Source organism: Sapajus apella, unplaced genomic scaffold (genome assembly GCF_009761245.1).
Source record: "Sapajus apella isolate SASKATOON/1434 unplaced genomic scaffold, GSC_monkey_1.0 scaffold53, whole genome shotgun sequence".
Taxonomy (NCBI): domain Eukaryota; kingdom Metazoa; phylum Chordata; class Mammalia; order Primates; family Cebidae; genus Sapajus; species Sapajus apella.
In genome coordinates this window covers 14802084-14810196 of record NW_022436993.1, presented here as the reverse complement: position 1 = coordinate 14810196, position 8113 = coordinate 14802084, and positions in this window count along the sequence as shown.

Genomic DNA, 8113 nt, shown 5'->3' with positions numbered 1-8113 from the left:
TGTAGCGGTGCAATCACAGATCACTGCAGCCTCATGCTCCTGGGCTCCAGTGATTCTCCCACCTCAGCCTCCTGAGTAACTGAGATTACAGGTGTGCACCACCATACCAGCTGCCTTCTTGGTTTTAAAGTGCTGTTGTAACTGAAAAAGTTATAATGCAGAAATACATAGATCCAAATGAACGAAGTCTATTTTGGAGGTGCTTTTCATCAGGGACATGAGCAAATGCAGACTGGAAACTGACAAGGTTGAAGGCAGGGATTTCACAGGTACTTCTTCCTTCTTTCCCATCTCCTCCTCCTCCCCTTCCTGCCAAGGATCTTTGTACCCTTCTAAATTGTGTTACATAAACTGGTGACTATGACCCTTGTTCAAACAGTTACCCCAAAGACCCTATTTCTCTGTAGCACAATGAGTTGATGTTTATATTTAACTCTTAATAAAGACTTAAACTTTTTGAAAACTCACAAGTGAATGGAAAATATATGTTAATGTCTTTATTTTGGCTAGGCAGTCTTAGGAGCTTGCAGCTTCAGACCACTAGAGACATGGTTCCCAAAGTCTTGATGAATATGGCCACTTTTCATGGAACACAGCATCCTAATTACTGGAACTAAGAAAGGACACTGTCCAAAAAGTTTTCAAAATAAATTATTAAAGAGCATCCATATCTTTGTAATAATTGAGTAATAGTAATACATGTATGTGGTATTTTTCTTTGTTTCTTTCAATTTTTTTTTTAGAGATGGGGTCTTGCTGTATTGCCCAGGGTTGTCTTGAACTTCTGGACTCAAGCCATCTTCCTTCCTCTGCCCCCCCAAGAGGTTGGGATTACAGGTACATGCCAACATGGTAAAACCCCGTCTTTACTGAAAATACAAAAATTAGCTGGGCATGGTGGCACACGCCTACAGTCCCAGCTACTTGGGAGGCTAAGGCAGGAGAATCACTTGAACCCGAGCCGAGATCGTGCCACTGCACTCCAGCCTGGCAACAGAGTATGTTCCAGGCTTATATGTGATATATTTCATCAATCCTCAGATTGGGATGCTTAGGGATTAGGCAACCCTGGCGACCACTCTGCAACTGTAGACCACACCAAGGTGCCTTAAAGATGCCCCCCTAGTGGGAGAGAAAGGACCTGGGAATGAATATCCAGACCTCTTAGGGATTGTTTTGAAAACTCAAACTTGTTACTTAGCCACCAGTCTTATACTAACCAAAGAGCCATATGGTAAGGTAGGCATGGTGAAACAATCTTTTTCCAGCTCCAGTCTGCATGATGATTGATGCTTGTGACCTGGTAGGCCAAAAGGGAAATGAGAGAAAGTGAAGAGATGCAGATAAAATGCTTGCACAGTAAGAGACGCATCTGCAGGGTAACTGAGGTGCCAGGATGTCCACTAATGTGGTGCTTCCAAACTTCAACCTGTACGGGAAACACCTGTGTATCCTAATAAAATGCAGATTATGACTCAACAGGTCTGGGCTGGGACCTGACATTCTGCATTTCCTTTTTTTTTTTTTTTTGAGATGGAGTCTCTCTCTGTCACCCAGGCTGGAGTGTAGTGGCACGATCTTGGCTCACTGCAACCTCCACCTCCCAAGTTCAAGCAATTCTCCTGCCTCAGCCTCTTTGAGTAGCTGGGATTACAGGCATGCACCACCATGCCCAGCTAATTTTTGTGTTTTTAGTAGAGACGGGATTTCACCATGTTGGTCAGGCTGGTCTTGAACACCTGACCTCGTGATCTGCCTGCCTCAGCCTCCCAAAGTGTTGGGATTACAGGTGTGAGCCACCATGCCTGGCCAACATTCTGCATTTCTAGAAACTCCCAGGAGATGCAGATGCTGCTGGTCCAACACCATATGCCCTGAGTAAGGAGGCCGTAGCTCAGGTGCATTCTCAACTGGGGTCCAGTCTGGCTTGAGCCTGTCTCGTTTTGCTGACAGCAGCCAACAGGTGTGAGATCTAAGCAGAGGCTGGCTCTGGAGAGCTACAGGGAGTGGCTAAGGATCAGAAGATTGGCCGCCTAGCCAACTAGCAGCACCTCGGTGTCACTTCCAGCCTAATGGCATGGCACCTTTGGGCTAAGTGTCTTTCAGTCCCATCCTCTCTGGTGATGGACAGAGCAGTCAAGCCAAGGAGGAGCAGTGCTTGTGGGTGCTACAGCGCCCCCCACTGGCAGGAGGACACTCCAAGTCGCTCTTTAGAGGAGAGGCACAGCTGAGTCTCTGGCTGAAGATGAACGCTGGAAGCAGGTGAAGCCGGGGAAGCAGCCTTCTGGATGGGCTGTTAGCCTCCAGCATGCCCACTGAGGCTCGTCGTGGACAGGAAAATCCCTCTGTGGCTGGAGCCACAAGTGTCACCGCTGTAGCAGGGACAAACAGCTCAAGAGTGCCAGGCACGGCCGGTTCCAGCATCACCTGCACCTGGACGGTAAGACTGGGTGGACATTTCTTTCACCATGATTTCTCCCCATCATCTTGTTTAAGGAAAACGAATTTCTGTGATTCCAAGGTGATCTCCTGGCCCCTACCAACTTCTATTGTCTTAAAAAAAAAAAAAAAAAAAAAAAAGGGGGGGCACAGGGGCACACCCGTTTTACCCGAACATTTGGGGGGGCTGGGGTGGGCAAATCACTTGAGGCCAGGAGTTTGAGACCAGCCTGGCCAACATGGCAAAACCCCATCTCTACTAGAAATACAAAAATTAGCTGGGTGTGGTGGCGGGTGTCTGTAATCCCAGCTATTTGGGAGGCTGTGGCAGTAGGATCGCTTGAACCCAAGAAGTGGAGGTTGCAGTGAGCCAGATCTCACCACTGCACTCCAGCCTGGGTAACAGACCGAGATTCTGTCTCAAAAAATATATATAAAAACAAGAGAGAGAGAAAGATGAATTTGTTCTCTGGCAGGGTCTCCCTTTAGTAGTGATCCCCTCCACCACAGAGAGGAAGACTGCAGACATTAACCTTGGTTAGAGCAGAATATGGTCTCCCCACACCACCCCAGATAAAAAGGGGTGCGAACCGGTTTTTCTTAGGGGAAATGAGATGGTTTTGAAAGTTTCCTAAATTGGCTATGAATTAGCTTGTGATGCCCTTAAAAGCAGCCTCCCAGATTCCCAGGTGGAACAAATGTGCTAGGGAATCGTTTCGGGTTAATCTCCCTGTTCAGGAAGAACAGGTGCTCTCTTGTCTCCTCACACCCTGGTTCTTTGACTACAAATCTAAATAGTGGAGCGGAATGGGGGTGGGGGGCACGACGGCAGGGACCATGACGATTTTGCTGACCATCATCATGTCCCCTCTGTACAGGTCAGCACTAGGTAACTATTTCTTGGATGAATTACCGAGTCAGTAAATGGAACGGTGGCAGTGGCTCTCACCTGGTCGGCCTCTGCCAGTCCCAGACCCTGAATGGACACCCTATCCTGCCCACCTCTGGGCACTTCGTCCCAAAGCCCAGGCATGTGGGTGCTGGCTGTCCCAGCTCCAGCTCCTCTTCCCTTTGTCCAAGCTCTGCTCCCTTGCTGACCATTCAAGGCCTTAAACTTGTAAAGGTCTTGGTTCAGAACTGAGCCTCCCAGCCTAGCATTTAGGAGCCACAGCGGCTTCTGGGAAATGCTGGAACCCTCTGAGCACCACCAGGGTCAGGATTCTGCCAGCCTGAGCTGGACTTCGCCTGAGCGTCACTGAAGCCCACCCCACAGCAGGACAGGCCAGTCTTCAGGTTTGCCGTGCCTGGCCACTAGCAGTCTTTATAACAGCTTCAAGGGGCAGAGTTCCAAGTCGATTTAATCAGAAAGATTTCCAGATGTTTCCTTTCAGCTGGCTGATAGTGTGCACTCAGGATGTCTAGCAGAATGTCGGGGGCTTTGGGGACCCAATCAAGAACGGGCTGGGTTTGGGGGATCGGGTATCTTCATCCGGTATCTGCACTGGCAGAGGCTGGCCAGTTAAGAGCTGCTGCCACCATTCCATTCACTGACTCGGTTATTCATCTAAGAAATAGTTACCTCGTGCTGACCTGCACGCTGGGGCATGATGGTGAGCTAGGGGGAGAATGAGTTGGAACAGAGGCTGCGCCTGCAGAGAGAGGGGTGGGTGAGGAGCCCCCTCCTCCCTGCCAACCCCAGGAGATTTGCTGGTGATTTAGAGGCCCCAAGGAGGATCTCTTCCTCTGAGAATGAAATGTAGTAATGAGAAGCCATGAGAGCCCTGGTTCCGGGAGGGATATGTTCTGGCAGATCCCTGAGACCTGAGGAGTGGATGATAAGAGCAGAACCATCTAGCACACATTCTCCCCACCCTGCCTCACCCATCCCTCCCTCCTTCCCCCCAGGCTTCCTGGTGGGAATTCATCTTTGCTCTGGGACCATGTGCTGAGCTGAGCTCAGGCATGAAACTCACATTCTCCCTGCCAGATGCTGTACTTATGCTGGCACCAGCAATGAGCTATTGCAGCCTCCTCACCTGCTTCTCTAGGGCCCAAACACCTGTCGGCTACATAGCCATGTGAAGGCAAGCCTAAAGCTAAGGCCCACAGCCCTGTGGCAGGGCCAGCAAGGTGGCCCAGCAGCCGGCCTGGCGCTACTTCCCATCTGCTCCTAGGGTGGCTCAGTTCCAGAGGGAGGAGAGGTGGTGAGGGGAGAACCTTGCTCATGTCTTGTTTTTAACTCTTCCAATTTGGCTGAATCTTATCTTAGCTCAGTGGTATCAGCCTTGGCTGCGCGTTGGAATTGCCTGTGTGGTCCACTGGTTCTGACTGTATCTGTCTGGGTGTGCCCTGGACTTTGGAATGGCTAAGCTCCTGCAGGTTATTATAGTGTACAGCAAAAATGGGTCCCATCGGTCGCTGACGCAGTTGTGCATCTGAGGAGGATTAAATAGCCGGAGCCTGGAGCGCCTACCTTCCTCCTCTGCTTTAGTCAAAGCAGGAAAGACCTGGAGAAGAAAGATTTCATTAGGATGTCTCTGTCCATGGCTCTGCAGAATCTTTGTTTCTACTCCATGTTCTTTAGGGGCAAATCCACCAGCTGATTGCTCTCTTCTGAGCAGGGAATTTTATTTTAAATTATAAAACAAAATGTATTTTAATTAACCTTAAAATATAGAATGATCGAATTAAGACTATGGTGAAAAACTAGCCACTCCGGATTTCTTTCTTTTTTAAATTGTTATTTTTATTTTAGATTCAAGGGGGTACACATGTAGGTTTGTTACAAGGGTAGATTGTGTGATACTGAGGTTCTACTGATCCCATCACCCAGGTGGCAAACGCTGTACCCAATAGGAAACGTTTCAGCCATGGCCTCCGTCTCCCCTTTTGGAGTCCCTAGTATCTGTTGTTCCTGCTGGGGTGCATTGGCACGATCTCGGCTCACTGCAACCTCCACCTCCCTGGGTTCAAGCAATTCTCCTGCCTCAGCTTCCTGAATAGCTGGGATTACAGGTGCCCACCACCATACCCAGGTAATCTTTTGTATTTTTAGTAGAGATGGGGTTTCACCATGTTGGCCAGGCTGGTCTCAAACTCCTGAGCTCATGATTCACCCACCTCAGCCTCCCAAAGTGCTGGGATTATAGGCGTGAGTCACTGTTCCCTGCCATTCCCATCCTTATGTCCACATGTACCCAAGATTTAGCTCCCACTTAAATGTGAGAACATGCGGTACTTGGTTTTCTGTTCCTGTGTTAATTTGCTTAAGATAATAGCCTTCATTTTTATGGCTGCATAGTATTCCATGGTGTATATGTACCACACTTCCTTTATCCATTCTACCATTGATGGGCACCTAGGTTGATTCCATGTCTTTGCTATTGTGAATAGTTGAGCAGGCAATTTTGAAACACTGTTGACAGAAATTATGTATCCCAGATAGGGTTGTCAGATAAAATATACAATGACCAGGTAAATTTGAATTGAAAATAATCAATGAAATTTTTTAGTATAAGTATATCCCATGTAATATGTGGGATATACTTATACAAAAAATTATTTAAATTTAACTAGGCATTCTATATTTTTATCTGATAAATCTGGGGACTGTAATAGATATGTTAACCAGAATAATATTATTTTGTTACATATGACAAAAACCCTACTCCAAGTGGAGAAAATAAATTTATTAGTTTACGTCACTGAAAAGTCCATGTATTTAGGTTGTGTTTAGATGTATCCAGGGATCTCTCTTCATCTCTTAGTTCTCCATCCAGATCTTTCCAAATAGAGGGCAAGAAGGGCCCCGGTGACTCAGGCCCACATATCTCTAAGGGCTTACGACCCCAGTAGAAGAGAGATGATCTCTCCTGAGAGCTCCAAAAACAGGGAAGACTAGTTTTTCTGGCTTGAGTCATATGTCTACTCCTGAACCACAGTAATTGGGTGTAGTAGATCTTCCATATCTATGGACTCTGCATCACTGAATTCAATCAACTGCAGACTGAAAACATCTGGGGGGAAGAAATTCCACAAAGTTCCAAAAAGCAAAACTTGAATTTATATACACTGAGTACTACATTGAATCCATGTGAATGAAGGGATGTGTAGGCATTGTATTAGATATTGTAAGTAATCTAGGGATGATTTAAAGCACACAGGAATATGTGCGTAGGTTACGTGCAAATACTACGTCATCTTATATCAGTGACTTGAGCATCCTTGAATTTTGGTGTCTGTGGTGGGGAGGGAACCAGCTCCCAGATCGCATAGCATTGTAATAGACCAGGGTGTGGGTGGTTTTCTAAGGGAAAGAATTTTGAGCAAACATATGTCTACTACATCCTCTAGAAGAACAGGAGACGCTCTTCTGACTCATCTCTAACGTGTGCACAAGTGTTGCCTAAGAAAAGGAAGCTCTAAATTAGGACCCTCTGTGAGATCGGAAAGTATGTGGCTTCCCAGAGGCCTCTAAATGGGCCCATATAGTTTCCCAGTGGTTCTAGCAGATCACCCAACACCTCACCCAGCTTCTGCCCCTGGCAAAGTCTTCTGCATGTAGAAGACTTTTTTTTTTTTTTTTAGATGGAGTTTCACTCTTATTGTCTGGGCTGGCATGCAATGGCAGGGTCTTGGCTCTGCAACCTTTGCCTCCCAGGTTCAAGCAGTTCTCTTGCCCCAGCCTTCCATGTAGCTGAGATCACCTGAGGCACCTGCCACCATACCAGGCTAATTTTATATTTTTAGTAGAGATAGAGTTTCACCATATTGGCCAGGCTGGTCTCGAACTCCTGACCTCAGGTTATCTGCCCACCTCGGCCTCCCAAAGTGCTATGATTACAGGCATGAGCTACCACAGCTGGCCTCCATTTTTTTTTTTTTTAAGAGAGACAGGTAGCCAGGCATGGTGGCACATGCCTGTAATCTCAGCTACTTGGGAGGCTGAAGCATGAGAATCACTTGAACCTGGGAGGCAGAGGTTGCAGTGAGCAGAGATTGTGTCACTGTACTCCAGCCTGGGTGACAGAGTAAGACCCTGTCTCAAATAATAATAATAACAAATAAAGAGAGACAGAGCTGTGTCACCCAGGCTGGAGTGCGGTGGCACAATCTCTGCTCACTGCAGCCTTGAACTCCTGGGCTCAGGTGATTCTCCTGCCTCAGCCTCTTGAGTAGTTGGGACTGCAGGTGGACAGCACCACACCCAGCTAGCTTTTGTGTTCGATTGTGGAGATGGGCTCTCCCTGTGTTGCCCAGGCGTGTCTCCATCTCCTCAAACAATCCTCCCATTTTGGCTTCCCAAAGCCCTGGGATTTCAGGTGTGAGCCACTGCACCTGGCTGCTTTGTTGAATGTTCTAAGTTACGGAAAGGATGAGGGAGACATCTCCATTATCCTTTAATCTCCAGCTAAGTCAGCATTCCTACTTAACATACCTCTCAATCAGGGGTATATAGCAGACTCAACTTTGTCAGAACAAAGTTTCCTGTCCCATACTTCAAGATACTCTGATTGGGAAGGTTGAGATGGAGGGCTAAATTGGAATATATATTTTGGTTTTTCAAGAACCCCACAAATACTTCTGATAAACTGCTATCTACTTCCCATAGTTATTTCAGAAATTAGTTCTGAAATACTTGTCTCTTGTTGCTTGAAATATCAGAAGAAATTCT